Source organism: Mastigoproctus giganteus, chromosome 8 (assembly GCF_048544385.1).
Source record: "Mastigoproctus giganteus isolate SK-2022 chromosome 8, ASM4854438v1, whole genome shotgun sequence".
Taxonomy (NCBI): domain Eukaryota; kingdom Metazoa; phylum Arthropoda; class Arachnida; order Uropygi; family Thelyphonidae; genus Mastigoproctus; species Mastigoproctus giganteus.
Window position 1 is genome coordinate 90,772,793 of NC_143582.1, and position 17,703 is coordinate 90,790,495.

The window sequence follows — 17,703 nt, forward strand, 5'->3', positions numbered from 1 at the left end:
TAAATAAATACTGGCGGTAAATCCGATTGCTCCTATCCATCCATGAAAAGCTCCTATCTGATGAATCCTATCCATGAAAAGCTCCTATCTGATTGCTCTCATCCATGAGAACCACTTCTACTGTGGCTTTGCGGGTGTTATTGGGAAAATTACCTCTAAACTATGAAATACAATACAGATATATGATTTATTACCTGAAGAAATCAATACCTGTTACTTTGGATGATGTGCAACTTGACCTAGATGCTTCTTTAACATCTGAGAGAAGAAGGCTTCGTTCCATTTATGTAGATAAATGGCAAAGAGACTGGTCAGCTTCGGAACTTGGCGCCGTGACCAGAGAGTTTTTACCATCGGTGAAGGAGTTCAGGAAGAGAGAGAGAGAGAACCTTTGTGGTTTGCACCCGGCTTGCATGGTACATTTTTACTCACCGGCCACGGGAGTATTAATAGCAAATTATTCAAATTAGGACTGTCTCCTACCCTGCTTTGTCTCTGTGGACAGGAAGAGAATGTTGACCACATTATTTTCGATTGTCAATATTATCAAGACTACAGGTGTGACCTGCAGCTCGTTTCAGCTTCACAATGGGAAATAAACCTGGACTTATCCGATCTCAAGCAACATTTATAGCACTGAACACCTTTGCCTCATGTGCTTTTAAAAGAAGAGAGGAGCTTAAACTTGCTAATTTGAGATAATTTTATCAGGAATTGATGATGCTTGGATACTCATTATAATCAAATATACCCTGCTGAACATTGAATGTGTTCCTGTATATAGTGTAAATTCCTGGTGCTCTTCTGAAGACGCGGAACATGTTTATAGCGTGATTGGGGTAAAAAAATAATAATAATAAATAAATAAAACAAAATAAATAAAAAACTTGTTTCTCCGAGGAAATTCCTGGAGCAATGTATACAAGAGATTAGACATAATTATATCTCAAGAAATCTTGCTGATCCTAGCTTCTAGGATGGAATCCTCCTTGGGATTATTTCCATAGCATGAGAAGTCAGTCCACTTCTCCACATCTATCTCCTTTAGTCTTGCTTTATTTCTTCTAACTATTGGAGGATTCCTCTGTTTGATCCTCCTCTCTTCTATTCTTTCCTACCTCTCCAGCTCCCAAACTTCTCCTTCTATAGCCTTTTCATTTCATCCTAATTTGGGCTCTCTCGGGTCTTTTGCCCTAGATTAGTCCAGCAGGTGATAGTAGATCCTGGCCGCTTCCACGTGGCGGGAATGGGGTGGGACGTAATGACCACGTGTTGCTACATCCCATCTGCTAAGAGCCAGGTACGGGCCGAAAACATAACAACACACCATATCACTACACTTACACATCCAACACACTAAATAAAAATGGCCAGTTTTGGCTTAAGCTTCTACACAAGATGTACAACGGTGGCTGATGGGAGAAACCCTGGGATCCGCCTCAACAACACATGAAATTCCCCCTAAAAATATCCCCTGATTGCTCCTATCAGGGGATATATATTTGCTAATTCAGAAATACACTGAATTAGCAATATTATGTGGAAGTTTAATAAGTTTTCCATCTTTATGATCCGAATTTCTTAGGATTGTACCTATAAAAAGATAACAAGTGAAAGTAGTCTCTTCAAACTTTATACATTGACTTCATACTAGGGTTCAACGTACAGATTTTCTGGAACTCATGTAAGTGCTACATGATTTTGTATATATTTATTCTTTCATTTTTCCTTGTATTCTGTGCACTGTGGTACTCAAAAAAAAAAAAAAAAACTGTAGCTTATCTAGACAATATCCGTATTTTTGCCACCATCTGAGACATGAATTTGTCATAAATAACCTGCAATAGTTATTTCACTTTATACTATAGTCCAGTCCTCCCAGCCATATTGAATTATCCTATTTCATCCTCCAGCACAATCAAAGATGTTAGAGGATTGCACAACTAATCATTTTGACAATTAAAATTATCGTATTTAGCAATCAAGCGCGCTTGAACCACGGATCTCACGTAGCACAATTGATGTAATTACCGTCCTCCCACACAGGGTGGGAGAGGTCTGAGTTCAAATCCCGTCAACGACTCGAATTTTTATGGGAATTTTTCATAACGTAGCTCAGTTAATCGGTCTCAAGCGAGATTTACATGGATTTCCCCCCCCTGCAAACTCGAGCATTTTCGTCCAGCAAATTGCAAACCGACCGGAGAATCACAGCCAACTGAAACGCATGTACTACTGCACTCTCGCATCTTTATACCATTAAATGACGATGAGAGGAAGACTTAAAAGTGCATTGTTTTTTTCAAATATTCTGTAAATATTCTGTTTTGTAATATTTACAAAATATAATTTTGTAAATATTACAAAAGCACGCTCATATAATTCCAATTTATAAAAAAAGGAAGGTAGAATGAATGAAGGTAGAAGTTTTAAATGCTTCGGCCTATAAAATATAAACATTATACACAATAATGCAGCTGGAATCGGATTACACTCCACAGTTAATTACGTTATTCTGATTGATGTGCCTGCATTTTAAGTAAGTGCTCATTTGATGTTCCTGCCCTTTGTGACAGTACAGTATTCACCACTTGTCACTCATTAGGTCTGGGTTCTAGCCTCCTCGTAGATTGCAGGATAAGGGCCTCTTCAATCGGGGCTATAGTTAGCTGATCCCTGGCGATGGAAGTGCGACATTATTTTTTCGAAGAGGGTTGAATTGCCTTAAATTGTCAGGGGCTTTTCTACGAGTTATTCTTTTTCAGCAGCATTGCATAAAATCAGCCTGTGAACACACATAATCTACACATGCTGCAATTCTTTCATTTTGGGAAGGCACTTAATTAACAGACCGAATAACCGTATCTGGTATTTCAGCCAGTTAAATTATTTGCAAGACAGAAAATTTATGCTGTTATAATAAAGAAATATAAACTTAATTTACAATAATCATTAATACAGCATCATTTTGTGGCAGATTCCAGCTTTTTATTAGGTGTTTAGTCTCCCAGAGGCGCTTATAAAACTCAATTCCTGTTGATCTTAAAGCAGAAATTGTTTAAAATAATCCCGATGAATGTCTTTTATTTTGAAACAAGGCAGGACATATACGGAGGAGTGCGATTCAATTTAAAAAAAAAAAAATACCTCTATCGGAAATGTCCCGCCTTCACATGGCAGGGATGGAAACCAGATGGTAGTAGTTTCTGACCACCTGGGCTTCATGACCAATCACAACAACCCAAACGACATAACACCATATCGCGATAGATGACTCTTCTACATTGATTGGCCTTTACCAAGAATGACATTAACGCAACAATATGAAGGTTTTGTCTTTTGGGCAGAAATCGAAATATTTTTTTTTATAATTTTATTTCTTCATAAATTAATAAAATTAAAAATAGATATGTTTAGTGGCACTCTTACAGTGACATTCGATATGAACAACTCTTGTAATCCAGCAAATGTTGTAGAAGTTAATTGAACCTGTAGTGCATTACTTGATAGGGAAAAATATCTTTTTGGATTCATGGTCAAAAATAACTTTGTGGATTCATGGTCCTACACTATATGACAAGTCTTGGAGACTCAGGCTGAACGGTTTCTTTCTTTTTTTCTTTGTAAAAGCAAACAAAGAGAAACCAATAGTTCAACCCAAAATTCCAAAACCAACTACTTCTTAAAATGTATCTGCTATTAGCGAATTATTTTCATAGAATCGACAGAGTGCAAATGTCCGCACCATCGATATGCAATAAAGTTAAATAAACGCTTTCGAAACATGCATAAAGAATAAATTACTTCAATGCAGCAAATCCGTATATATACGTGCGCATAAACCTTACATCGTCCTTATTCCAATGCACTGCGAGCACGCATGTGAATGGAAAACAAATTATTACATTCGCGTGTGTTAACGATGGCGATGTCGCATAGTTTCGCCAGGCGAGTCGAAGGTCGCGTGCTCTGTTTACACGGAATACAGTTACACGCAAATAGGACCTCTGAAGGGGCTAAATTGTGCAAAATTTTATTACTAAAGCTCACTTGCGCATTACTTGATAGGTACACAATAACTGCTCCTGTCCCTTATCTACTTAAACTCATATTCCAGTGATTTATGTATACATTGAATAAGCTTTTTTTGAGTTGGTTGGTGTAATGAAATTTTCAAAGCTGACTTCATCAAGTTATCGTACGAACAGTCTCTGTTGGAAGATAGTATGGTATGCCCAGTCCTCCAAACTTCTTCCCTGAAGAAAGTAAGATAATTGAAGCCCAAAACATCGTGTATTGTTTTGCTATTTTCTAATCTTCTTAATTTTCTAGATACGGTAATAAAATTAAACTTTTTTTTGTAGCTGTAGTACATAATAAAAATCCTTACTATTTATTGTCTGGTTAGAAATGCACTACTGCTAAATTTTACTTTATAAATCATCTCTTTTTTTTTTTCTTTGGCAGTCCAAGAAGTTTAAAAACAAACAAACGTGACAACAACAAAAAATAATAAAAAGAAATTTTATTATTGTCTTTACAATTAAAAATGTATAAGAACTGCTAATTTTGTTTTTGTTTATTAAAAAGAAACACTCCTTCGGCAAGAAATTCGCCGCAGTTCTTATCTCTTAGAAGTTGGATTAGCGAAGATGACAAATGGAGTTAAGGCAAGATTCGAGCGACACCACCTCTAGTGCTGAAGGCTGAGGCTGCATCAGTGCGGGAAGGAAAGGAGTCACCCCTCTGATTCAGCAGTCCCCGACGACAGCAAATGGTGCTGATGAATTATTCAGCTTCGAAGCGGTGTCGCTTTGTCTTTCGGGTCTTTCGACGTCACTTCGGATTGTCATATATCAATTATCTTCCGCGCCGGTCCTCAGGGAATGGAATTAAAGTTCGTGTTATCGCCGCTGGAAATTGGATTAGCTCTTCTAACTAGAGACAAGTCCTCCGGCTCCGGACAGCTCCTGAAATGGTAGCGCAGGTAACCGGATAAGCGCCTAACAGTTGCAACGCTATAGATTAACGTTCCTCGACACCTTTCATAGTCCCGATAGCAATGGCTGCTGACACAAGATGGGAGTCTTTTATCGAGCAGTGTGACTTAGTTCAATTTGCAAGAATTTAGAATGAAAAATGTATCACTGCTAGGTAAACGATGTTGTTCATTGCTGGCTAACAGCTTAAAGGCGAACGAATAAAAATGGAAGCTAAAATATGGAAGGATGGAAGGTAGCAGAGAGTTGGCGTTAGCTAAGTAATGAAAAGACAGTGAATAATGTAGAAAGTGTCGCAGCAGTCGTTCCACTTGGAAAATGGATGCGCTGGCTGGGATAAACAGACTATCATTAGTTCAGCAGATAAAGAGTTTTTTGTTTGCTTCCAATCCGGGGACTCAATAATTTGATTGTTAAAACTGGGTGGAAATATTAATTTGGTTGCGATCGACAGGCGGTGAATGTCACAAAGGTTGGCATAACGGATACTACTATAAAGAAATTGGATTGGTTTACCCGGAGAATTTTTTGCATTCAGTGAATCATTTGCCATCTTTGGTAGGGCTGTATTTGCCCGTAGGCAAGGCCAACAGAAACACCTAGCATTTTGGAAATTTCATTGCTATTACCGCTTAACAAAACTGTTTTTATCTACACACTGCATGTTAATATTACCAATAACGCTGAGATTTCTCCAAGTTTCTTAAAATTGAACCATATTTTCACTGTATTTCATCCTGGAACTTTCTGTCCTCTTAATCATCACCCTTTTATCCAAGGGCAGTCTCGTCTTTTCAAGGGAGATAAAAAAAAAAAAATAATAATAATACAAACAAAGTTTCTCCAATCTAGTTGGAGAAACTCAAGTTTAAGTAGACTGGACGGTTGAGTGGATTTCTTCTTAAATATTCATCTTAACCAGAATCACTTGTTGAAGTGTCAATATTTGAACAATCACTTGTTGAAATATTGTTTACAAAAAATTTCTGTTTTTTTTTTTTTTTGTAAGAAAACGCTTTTTAATTAAATGGAATTCAATAACAAATTCAAATTATAATTAGCATTCATGAAGCAAAACAAAGGATGCGTTTTCCCTACGTACATAAATGCGTCATGATGGGAAATCTAACTTAGTTTATGTTTTGTTGCAAATTTCGAGCACTTTATGGATAGCTTGTGGGACAACATTACATCTCAAGCTTGGCCAACTAGTCCCTCTTGAAAAAACGCCAATAAGGTCTCCTCGTCTTCGACGGGATACGAACCCCAACCAATGCCAATGTTTATCTTGGCATTGGTTGGGGTAAGTATACCTTCTCAGACCAATCATTCCGATAACAGGTCTTACAGGGTATTTCTTGGAAATTTAAGCAACCCAAGAATAAGGGAGATGTCTTGTCTTGCATAACTGTAGTTTGATTTTGGATGTGTACAATAAAATTTTATCTCAATATATGTTTGATGAGATAATTAATTTTTTACAGACCTATAAGGTTTCCAGTATTATATGTTTATATTTGTCAATGTGAATTTACGGACATCAAACTGTACAAGAATATTTTTGCGAGGATCAATTTTTTGTAATATTAATAGGATTCTAAGAAGGAAGAGCAACAGAGTGGGAAGAATCTGGACCACTATGCTAAAATACAAAAAAGAACTAAAATTATTAACAATTTTCAATTATTAACAATTTTCAATTATTAACAATTTTAGTTTAATATGAGGTATGACCTGGATCAACTCTTGAGTTCAAGCAGTGTAACTTCAGTTCATTGTTGGAATCATTTAGGAATTTAAAAATAAGAAGCTAGACGCCATTCCACCAACTGCTCTGCATTACAGGTCAAACCCCACTACATTAATTAATTGACTTCGCTAACTGAACTGCATTAACCGCAGTTAATGTAATTACAGTTAGCAGAACAGAACACTTAATTCGGTAGATTTTCTCTAATTGGCCATTAGAATTAATCGTAAAAATTGGAATTAATCATAAAATCTTTAACACAGGCAGTGCACCAGTGACTTTCTTATCAGCCAAACCAATCTCATTTTGGCTGATGTTATGTTTAGATAGCAGTCAGTACAGTTTTATTTTGTCTGCTTCTCGTTTAAAGAGATCTCGGTTAGGTTCTGTCGACGCCTGGAGAAATTTCCAAAGCCTCCTTCCTCATGGGCCGATCCACATGTTGTGCTGGCTGAAAAACCACGAATAACTCATGGGGGGCTACTTCTTCCACCTGTGCTCGAGTGCCTAACTCCCAATTGAAGAGATCTTTAAGAATTCCTTCAGTCTTTGGCGGGACTCGAACCCAGATATCTCCAAATGAGTGACAAACGAAACAAACTATACTATCACGAAGGACGTACAGATAAATAATATACCAGTTTCTGATTATGTTCTTCAGAGAGAAATCCATGGATATCTTATCATGCGAAAGCTAATAAAAACCTTTTGCCAGGATGACTCAGTGTGTTCGTTGCAGTATGCACTGCTATTGTATTCTTATAAACTTTTCAAGTTGGCGGGGAGACTTGATTTAAGTAAAGCAATCAATCTTGACTGTGAATTGCGTATATTGAAGAATATGCTGTTTTACTGGATGAAAAACCTAAATTAGCAAAGAATAAAAAAAAAACTACACCCATTTTGAGACCAGCTGACTCAATCACCCCCTGAAAAGGAGTATTTGCTGTCGGATGGATGTATTTTTGTTGTCACCAACAAAAATTAATCACTGTGAACTGGTGACGAAACTGGACCTGAGAGAAATTTGTGCATTCAGTACGATCTACGTTATCTGTAAATTATTTTAGTGAGACTACGTGTACACTGAGTTATGGCAACTGAAATATCTCAAACTGAGAAAGAAGCGTTTTTGGAATAAAAATTGGAAAAATATGAGTCAAAATGGAGTTTTAAATGGATTCGCTGAACGTTTGCCTTAAAACTTTGAATAATGAATAGACTTCTATAATGATGATAAATTCGAAATAAATTAGTGAAAAAAAGTTTCAAGAGTAAAAAAAAAAAGAAAACGCTTCAAATAAAAAAAATAAATAAATAAAAACTATCCCACAAAACGAAACTGCAGTAAATTGTAATTTCTGTATTTTTTTATCACAAAAAGAGTGTTTTTTTTTCAGTTCCAAACTGTATCTGCTAAGCTTTCTTAAGGCCTTAATACTCTGGTGCCGCGTTTTGAGATTATGCCTCACTGTTTGTACTGGAATACACCAGTAGAAGAGCAACTTCTTTGATCTATATTGAAAAATTGACTCAATGGCTAGTATTAGTTAATGATCTGTACCAAGATCTTTGGTACAGATCATTCTTGCAGCCTATTCAAGTCATCCTGAAGGATGACTTGAATAGGCTGCAAGAATGGTCAAGAAGTGGTATGTTTTAATGCAGCAAAATATGAAGTCTTACAGTTTGGAAATAGCAATCACAAAATAAGTTATACAATTGGTGGGGTTGAATTCAAAACGGTAGAGGAAAAACAGGGATCTGGGAGTTATAATACGGGCAGATGTGAAGTTTTCTGATCAGTGTAAACAGGCAGCCAGGAAAGCCCATGGTGTCCTATTAATGATTTATCGAACATTATCTTATAGAGATATGGAGGTCATAGTTCCACTGTATAAGGCAATTGTAAGACCACATTGGAATACTGTGTTCAAGTATGGAGACCTCATCTGAAAAAAGACATTAAGCTTTTTGAATGGGTCCAAAGACCTTGGTGAGATCGGCATATGGGCGATCAAATGAGAAAAGACTCCGAATATGTGGGCTACAGAGCTGGGCATTCAAAGGTCAACTGGATAGTTATCTATGTAAGGAGGAAAGCAAATAATTCGTATTTTCTTATCTACTCGGGTTTTTTTTCGGCTAGTGCAGCGAAAGCCTCTGGCTTCCTGTATAGCTATTACTGTTACTATTCTGAGAAGATTTATCGTCTGGGTAGCTGATGAGAAAAAAATATTACTCTGGAAAGAAGTAACCAAGGAAATAACCACACATTCGTCATCTTCTCCAATAATTAAAACCATGAGTAGATTCAATGGATAACTTGGAGCATCTGGCGACGCATTATTATCCGTTTTCCGCAGAATTAGAGAAATGGATTGTCTGCTGACAAACAATATGATGTCGGATTGGGTATTTCCAATGGCTACGGATTAGGAACGTTAACAGGACAGTGACGGAGGCGATGTCAAATTGTGAACTCCGATTCTTCGTAATCAGTGACAAAGACGCTAAAGATAATTAAAAATTAAAACAGAAAAAGCCGATTGAAGGTTCCGTTAGTTAGCGTGCGAAAAATAATAGGTTACGTCCCACTCCCGCTTATTGCATTTGTTTGAGTCATTCTCGTCTCAAGAATATGAATTGGGAAGTGTGAAAATGCAACCAATGGAGTCTTTTAATGCACACATTTCCTCCCAGATCTTGGAGAAGAACGCCAGCTTACTCACACACACCCACACCTATACGTAGACACGCTTTCACTTACGCCGGAATTTTCTTCCTTCCGCTCTACTTTGACCAGCATTGGCTCGTGCAGTGACTTACCACAAACCGCGTCCATCACCGTACATAACCCCAAATTAGCGAAAATCAGTTTTGACGCATCACAAGCGGCATTTCTCTCCTTCGAACAGTCTTGTTTCCGGAAAAGAACCTGTCGGCAGGAAAGGAAAGGGTACTTAGAACTCGCGTGGAACAGTGTCGACCACGCCCCTACGTCTCGCATCACGCGAAGTTGCTCGCTGCGGAAGCCCTTGCGGAATTACAGCAATCGTCTCGTTGTTAGCGACGTCATTAGGCTAATTTATACGGTTACCTTTAATTATTCGTGCGAGCACCGCAAGCAAAATCGATTACCGGCGAATCTACCGACGGTCACCAGCGGGGCTCACGGCGCGCGTAGAGGTTGTATATCACGATATTACAGAGGCGCTCAACCCTTAACCTTCCGCTCACGAAAGGCAGCCAGTTAAGAGTACGTAATTAGAGAGTGGTTGGTAAACACGTGCCGGGCTTGTTTGGTGCACGTTCGAGAAAACAGAATTCACTGAATTTGTGATGCGTGCGATTGCAGCGTCACCTACTGTCTTCTTGTCCACCGTGACACAGTTGGTCGAAAGGAAATATATTGGGTCTCTCTCTCTGTGTACAGTTCGTAAAGTATTCAATATATTCCTTTCAACGCTTTCCTTTTCCACTCAAGATGCTTTCTACTCAAGATGTTTACTACTTTGAACTGCATATATATAAACTTTAAACACTTTGAACTGCATATGACTGACAGCGACAGAAGTTAACGAACAGATGCTGCTGTATTCTTCTGGATTCATATTTTACCTTTTGCTCCGATTCATTCTTATAATTTTTCTCGAACCACTCCTCATTTTCGATTTTAATTCCTAATACATAGTAGTAACGAAAATTAACCTTAAATTGATAACTTGTAGTATATATTAACCAATAGTTAACGTAGTTCTCTACTGGCTATCAGGACCTCCATCCTGATTAGTTATAGACAAACTATCTTAACAATTTACATCTCTGCTTTTTGTATCGTAATTCAGTTACACAGCCAACAATATTTTTGTTGTAAATGTAGTATCCTTGGTTAAATGATTGTAAAGATACCTAGTTCCAGTCCATGCACCAGAAACGTGTTTTTTAAGATACAGATTAACTAAAACATCTCTCACGTTCCATTAAAAGCACTTCCTTAATAGAATTAAATTATTTTCAGTCTTGTGACCTCTGACAAACCTTCTTGGCTTCTTCACTTGTGTTACACGTTCATCAGAAGCATTTCCAGTTACGCATTGTATTTCTTCTAAATGATATGCTTATATATAAATACTGACCTAACAGTGAATAATACACTGTAGTTTGAAATTCTCAACTAATATCGCAAATAACTAGAGTAACGTCCTGAACAATAACGACAAACTGAAATTTCTTTCTTAGAATTTCTCTATAAGCGTGAGAAATTGTAAGAAAGAATTCCTGCGCAGTCATTTCATTTCAATAGAATTTTAGAGCACTCCTTAATATTTTTTTTATCCTCCAGCAAAGGCAGAAAAGGCAAAAACAATATTAAAAGCCTTGGATGATTATCCACTTTCCTTAATTACTTTTAATTCACAGCATCTTAAACGTATACCAACAGCAGCCAAATCCACATCCTTATCGTAGTATAGAGGCTTGTGAACCGCTAGCTTCATTTCCGAGCTTGTTTACAGTTTGTCTTTCAGGAACCCACATTCTTTTTCTCATTCTTTTCACATGGCATTCTCTTGAGACTCATTCTTTTGTCTCAAGTCTGTCGAAAAATTACCTCCTCCAAGAGCCTTTTTTTTTAATATTTAGTGATCCTTAGTCTGCGAGTATAATATTTAGAGAGAGAGGTGAAGAAACCCCTAAAATGTGGCTCAGAGGTACGTCTCAACTTTTTTCCAGGTCCGATTTCCTTTCCCTCACTCACACTTTATCCTCCTGACCTCACATTCTACGTTAAATTATTTCTGGTTTTGCAAGTCGTAATCATAATTTACCTTCTTTGCTATTTGCCTTCTTTCCCTGCCTTCGAAAACACCAAGCTTGGTTGGTTGGCTTCTATATTCACTATCACCACCAGTTAACATCAAAAACAACTGCTCCACAAACTTCTGGATGGGACCATGGCTTTAGTATTCTAAGTCCAGAGATGTCTTGAACAGACTTAAGTTGCAGTCCATTGGAAGATACATTTTTTCCACTTTTTAAAACTGGTTTTGCAGTCGCTGCAAAAATCAGTTTTAGCATGCGAATTCTGGAATCAAAACTGAGATCTCCACAAATACAGACTCCTCCACAGCTACAAACCACTGCTATTGCTGACTGGCTAAAAACACCATAAACTCTCCGACTAGTTCCTTCCAGGACAGAAGCTCCCAACGCTATCCTCCACATGTTCCACTTCGGATGATTACTGTTCATTCTCAAGGTGCTGACTACCTACCAGGGCTGCAATACATTTCAAGTCGCTAAAATCCTTATACTGAATCTCTGCACTAGTCACCTCGATTCTGTTCTACTCCTGAATTAGGCTAGAGACATATCGAACACTTGGAGAGACAAATACACGATATGGAGACAGGCTCCACAGTCTGTCATGGATGATGGTGAAGACAGTTCCATGACTGATGCTCAGCTCCCTGGCCACTTCTTCATTTGCCTTATTCCGATCCGCCAAGATAATATTTTCTTCTCTAACAGGTGTGTGTTTATTCTTGGCAGGGTAATTCTTTATAGTTTTGCTTATTTAACGATAATAATTTGCCCATCCCTACACTAGTGGGCGTGATATACAGCTGTAAACAAACACCTTTCCCATACGCCAGTAAATTTCTGCTGGAGAGGCGCCCTCGGTTGTAAGAAGCTGAATGACACTGCATTATGCTACCTTGGTTGCATCCGTTATTTCCTACGCATTCGGGCTGATGCCAACTCTCCTATTGTTTAGTTGATATTGCATTAGTACCTTTCCCTGAATTTACACGAGTAGCGGCGCGTAATTTAAATTTAGACAATCGAATCCTTGCTTTCATTTGATTCATCAGTGTGGTTATAAATAAAACTCGATTTTTTATAACAACCGTTTTTCCACTACTTTTTGAACAGCCGTTTTGCCACTACTTTTTGAACAGCCCTCTTATATGTCATCAGTACAAAACAGTACCTGTTGTCATTCTAGAATCTTCACACCCAGAATTTTTTCAGATTAAGAGTGTCCGTCAATGCTACTGGCGTTGCCTTATCTTCCTTACATGATTCCTTCCCCAGACTTGAATGTTGCAATGCACATGTGGGTTGTTCTCTAAAACAACTATGAGGCGTAGTTTACCGCAGTCTACCTTTCTTGCAGAGGTGCATGGACTCTCTTGGTCAAATGCGCTGGTGAATAACGTAATAAGGCAATCGATGTCACAACGTGTAGCAGCTATAAACGCCGCGAGATACTGGGCTCGTTACTGGGCTATACACAGGATGATTCATAATCCTGCTACTAATCTTTGAGAGTTTGTTGGTGGATCCTAATAAAGAAAAAGTTCTTATCAATATGAGTCCGAAATTATTTTACCGTGGAAAATAATAAGGCTGCGTTATGGTCTGTTTCAGATCCCTAGGCTTTTTTATCAGTCTATGTACTTCTTCGTATTAATAATTTATAAGCACTTTAATTAGAATATGATCATAGTGACATACGAGGGGTTTCCGAAAAGTAAGGTAATACATTTTTTTTCTTAATAATGGTGAAAGGGAATGAGATGAAACGCGGTGGACAGATAGACCCGTTAATAAGTTCAAAAAGACCGCCAGTGCAGTGTTGCGGTACTGTCGCCTCAGAGCAGATTCCAGTTGCAAAATGGCGGCTACCATTCCAGTGTGGTCCAAAACAGGTGTTCGTGAAGTTATTCGCTTTTTTGCCAGCAAAAGGGTCTTCACCAAGTGACATTCACCGTGAACTGGTTGTTCACGATGTCCTTGACAATTGTCAGAGGAGGACAAAGCAAAACGCATGGGGATGTGTCTGGAGAACCTATTGCGATACAGCGACGAAGGAGAGGATTTTCTCGCTCGCATAGTCACAGTAGACGAAACGTGCGTTCATCACTTTTCCCCGGAGAGCAAACGGGACTCCATGACCTGGAAACATCCACAATCTCCTGTGCGCAAAAATTTTCAAAACTGTTCCCAGTGTCTGAACAGTCATGGCCACAATGTTCTTGGATCGCCAAGGGGTTCAGTTGATGGATTTCTTGCCGAAGGAAGGAACAATCGATGCACAGCTTTACTGTGCAACGTTGGAAAAACTGAAAGCCAACATTCGACTCAAACGACCAGGACTCCTGACAAGCAGCGTGATTTTGTTGCACGACAATACAACTCCGCACACTGCCCACACCACTCGTGAGTGGTTGCGGCGTAATCGTTGAGAAACTCTGTCATTTTTTCCCCCTAAAGCCTAGACTTGGCGCCTTCAGACTTCCATTCGTTCGGCCTTCTGAAAAAACACCTTTCAGGAAAGCATTTCACCACGGATGAGGAAGCTCATCAGGCTGTGCGATGTTGGTTACTGCGTGTGGGCATGGACTTCTTCAGTACTGGTATTGATAAACTGATCCATCGTTGGGACAAGTGCATCAATAAAACTGGAGACTTTGTGGAGAAGTAGTGCATGTTCACTTATTTCTTGGTGTGTAATTTCAACTTCGTATCATTTAACATCATCCAGAGAAAAAATGTACCTTACTTTTCGGAAACCCCTCGTACAACCTTGTTTGTACGAGGGGTTTCCGTAACGCATACCTTCAACAAGAAAGATTATGCCTTCTTTGCAGACACGTACGCCAGTGGTCAGGGTACAGAGTTAAGTATGCTACATGATACTACAAAACATGCTAATATTCTTGTAGTTACCATATTTTTAAACTCTTCTATGTTTCAAACCGGAATATAAATGGGAAAAAAATGATGAGTTTATTTATTTAACCCTCCCAGCTTCGGGTTGAAAGTAGACATTAAATATGCCCTTCAGTAATCTAATTCAGTTTAGACTTCTCGCTGTCATTAAGTCCCTAAAGTGTGTGCTACGTGCATTTCTCCAGTAAATTAATGTTCGTTTAATGACACCAGCTGCAAAATATTTATAATGAACAACCAAATCGAAGAAATGAATCGATTGGCATCGATTATTATAAATATTTAAACATACATTTATTTATTACTTCGGAGAAACATAAAATACCACAAAATCTTTGGACGTAGTATCCATAGCTCATTTCAAACGTTCAGCAGGGCCACCTTCATTTTCAATTATTACGACTAGTTGAGAAACAAAATTACCAATGGAGTTATGAGAGTGCTCTGGATCAATATTGATCTCCCTACTCATAAATACAAGTTTCAATTTTATTAAAATCGAAGTTTAGGTTTCGTCAACAGTCTTCAAGAAGTGCTGTGGTTTAAAAGTCATAGATTTTAATCTACGCTTCCCCGAGGCTACTTCTCAATTTCAAAACTGCAGCCAACAAGATTACTTTTCGAACAGATTATTGAGAAACTATTTGGACTTACCTGGAAAACGAGATGACACTCGTCTTCTCGTTTCAAACTTCTGCCTCGCTAGAATATGATTCTATCAAGGACGTCTCACTCGCTTAATTTCGCTTCTCTAACAAAACGATGCGTGACAGCATCCTTAAATATATTTCTCCATTTGCTCAGTTTGAGCATCTAATTAATTTCCTTCCTATAGAAATATACAGCAATCAAAAATTGAGACGTAAAACAACACCACACTGTAACTTTTTTCCAATCATAGAAAGGAGTTTCAACGTAAGTGTGGGATGTTCTCCTTTGCCCAAGGGACAAGTGTGTGAGTGTTAACAATGCGACGAACTCCTGTGTTCTTTCTAGGGTATCAAGAAATCTTATATCTTTATTTATTTCTCACACACACAAAAAGACTGAAAGCTAAATAAAATATAAGAAAATAAGCTTCAGGGAATATTAAATAAAAGAGAAAAAAAAATAGCGAATGAAGAATAAAATTTTAATTCATAATATTTAAGAGCCAGGGCCGTCGTAGGTGCAAGGATACTAGTACACGCATTTCAGTTGACCATTATTAAAAGTTACGCCGCTGTTCTTGTATTCTGTAGATCTCGTAAAACTCCAACGTGGTCGTTCTGCAGGATAAACAGAAAACATATTTATATAAAGCAGTTATATTCCAAAAGCCATCTTCTTATTTATTTTTATTTGCTTTTTTTAGAACAGCCTTAGGATCGGGCGCATCCATACCTGCAATGTGCACAGCAGCGCTGTTTATCTATCTGATTCCATATCTGAGATGATCTAATCATCTGACACTAGAGACTTATAATTGGGCCACACGACAGTTCTACGCAGAGATCTACTGGCCCTCAAATTTCGTACAATAGAGGGATGAGGACATTGTTGGGGAAGGTGGAAGGGGAGAGGGGGGTAGACGAACGACAACGGACATAGATATACTGATGGCGCCCCTGCTAATTCACACTCCATTAGCCAGTCCACCTCTGCCTGCCGACTAATAAAATAACTCTCAGAAAGGTAATTACTGTCGCAGAGAAACCATGAAACCGCCTAGCCAATAGGGTACGAAGTGTCTCGTGGGAATGGCGAAGGGCAGCAACGGGAACATTAGGCGGCCGTCAGTCCGGAGAGTGGCGTGGCTACGCTGGCAGCGAGCGGCGACATGCGCCTTCCATTCCCCGAGAGAAACCTTGGTCGTGCGACGCCTGCCGGTAACTAGGTAAAGTCCCGAAATGAATGGCTAATGAGGACGAAAACGACCTGATTATCCGATTTGTGCAGCCAGATCGGTTATTCGGGAGGCTGCTAAGTCTACTTCTCCCTAACAGGATGGCGTGCCAAGGGAAGGGGGAGGGTTGCGACGGGGGAAAGGCTATCTCAGAACCTCTTCGCGAACGTCGAGCCTCCAGCAACTCGCTGCAGGTTGTAGAAGGGAGAGAAGGCTGCTGTGAGAAGACTGGCGTTTTACAGAGATGGTTGATTTCTCAGTAGGAACTACGAGGAGGGCATTGTCTTAATTGTTTTTCTAGACATGTTAGGAAGTACGATATACGAAAAGCAAAGCAGCACCTGGATTTGAAACTGATAAATAAAAGTCTGAGATTACAAAGGCGTAATCGGTCTCTCGAATATAATTGGCAAACTGGCTTCGTTCCAGTTAAAACTTTGACTTCGGTGGTACGAAAGAAACCAACAGTTAGGAGCTGAATCCAGCATATAAACGTTGCAATATCATGAATTCTCTAACTCTTAATTTAGTCACATGTTCTTGTTTATACTCCGACAATGACCACCAGGTCACTGGAGTTTACGATAAATCAATCCATACAAACGTTAATCGTATCGCAGTCACGGGATTGAACCCCGGTCCATCCAAAGAGCGTGTGCTACTGCACTCGCCTACGTCAAGCCTATCAGCAATATTATGAATAGGGAGGACAGTCTGTCTATTGTAATCACCACTTGCTTCGAAGAGTGTGAGGGACCAACTATACCGAAATTACACTTGGGTCCAGTTATGCAATAAATAACGTTTCTGTTGTGTACACCGAGACGACCACGTAATGTCAGAGCAGTTCGCAAGATGGATGGGGAGGATACGAGAGCATTCTACCGTATTTAGTAGCCACGCGACTTGAACCACTGTCGCTCAAAGCGCGTGCACGTTGGTCCCCCTCGCGCTTGACACTCGGCTACGGATGCTGTTGTTGAAGATGAATTGGAATTGTGGTAAAAGCGATAAAATCAGATTACATTGAACAAAAAGGAAAGAAATAAATAAATGTAAATATAGTGGACTTGTTTGGTTTTTTGTTTCTTTTTTTCTATCATTCGCAGTTCGCAAAATATTTTATATTTTAGTTTTCATCTACTTAAATTTTAGTCTATCCGTTCCTGTTAGTTGGACTGCTGATTGAGAAATTCTGGAGTCAGGAATTTTCTAGATCTTGCTGCAGTGCTCAATTTTTCCTCAATTTCCAGAATGTTTTCTCTCATTTTTTAGGGCTTTTTAAGCCACATCAGATGGGAAGGCCGCAGTCTGAATCCTCTCAATGA